Raw genomic sequence first — 1,340 nt, forward strand, 5'->3', positions numbered from 1 at the left:
GAACTCAGCGGAACAGGCAGCATCTGCGGAGAGAAGAAATGGGTGGTGATGTTTCAGGTCGAAACCCTTCATCAGCCAGAGTCATCCGCGTATCCGCAGCAGGGAGAAGAAGGAATGACCGGTGTGGGACAAGTCTTTGATTATGTCGGATGCTTCTCCGAGGCAGCGTAGTGTAGATGGAGCCAATGTTGAGAAATCCTGTCTGCGTGATCGCTGGGTTACATCCACAACTCACTACAATTTTTTGTGGTCCTGGTCAGAGCTGTTCCCAAACAAAGCCGAAAGTATGCTTTCTCTGGTGCATCTGCAGAAATGTATTAAAGTCATTGGAGACATGACGAATGTCATCAGTCCTCTTGGGAGGTAGATGTGGTTAGTCCATGACCGATTATTAGTGATATTTACGCCTCGGAAGTTCGGCAGCATTAATGCTGATTGGGGCATGTATTCTACCATGCTTCATACATTTCGTAAGTTCTCGGACAGAATTAAACCATTCAACCCATCAAGTCTACCCCGCCATTCAATCGTGGCTGATCTATCTTTTCCTCTCAACCCCATTTCCTGCCTCCTCCCCAAAACCCCTGACACCCTTACTAATGACGAATATTTATCTGTAGTTCCTTCCTTGCAATTGTTTCACTCTCCAAAAAACGAACAATATTATCAATATTTGTATCTCGCTCGTTTGTTTTATGTCATTTTATCATGGGTTTTTGTCCAATGAACTGATGAAGACGTGCAAGGGTATGTGTTTATCAGCAACAACAGGAAGAAAACTCTAATGTAATCTCCAACAGCAACTTCAACTTTTTGGTCTGATTACGACGAGTTTTGCCGAATACAGTGCAAGCACAAATCTTGTTGGTGAAGTGCGATCACACATAGATCCTTCGAAAGTTCTATCGCATCATATCGTATATGCATCCCCCCCCCCCCCCCCCAATTTCGATTCCTCTCTACCCCCTCCTCTCTACCCCTTCCTGTCTATACCCGTAAATCCTTATCCCTCTCTCTGGTTTTACATTTCGCTGCGTCTCCCTTCCCCTTATGTTTATTCTCCTTTACGACTCCAACCATTGTAACTGTCTCTACCCATCTGCCAATGAATTCCACCCCTTCCCGCTGCCTCCACCTGCTGGGTCCCGCTGGGAAAAGGACAAGAGGATAGACAATAGGCAATGGACTATAGGTGCAAGAGAAGGCCATTCGAGCCAGCACCGCCATTCAATGTGATCGTGGCTGATCATCCCCAATCTAGACCTCTTTCCTGCCTTCTCGCCAAATTCCCTGACTCATGTATTTTTAAGAGCCCTGTATATCTCTCTCTTGAAAGTAGC

The sequence above is a fragment of the Leucoraja erinacea genome, unplaced genomic scaffold, assembly GCF_028641065.1.
Source record: "Leucoraja erinacea ecotype New England unplaced genomic scaffold, Leri_hhj_1 Leri_672S, whole genome shotgun sequence".
In the NCBI taxonomy this organism is placed as follows: Eukaryota; Metazoa; Chordata; class Chondrichthyes; order Rajiformes; family Rajidae; genus Leucoraja; species Leucoraja erinaceus.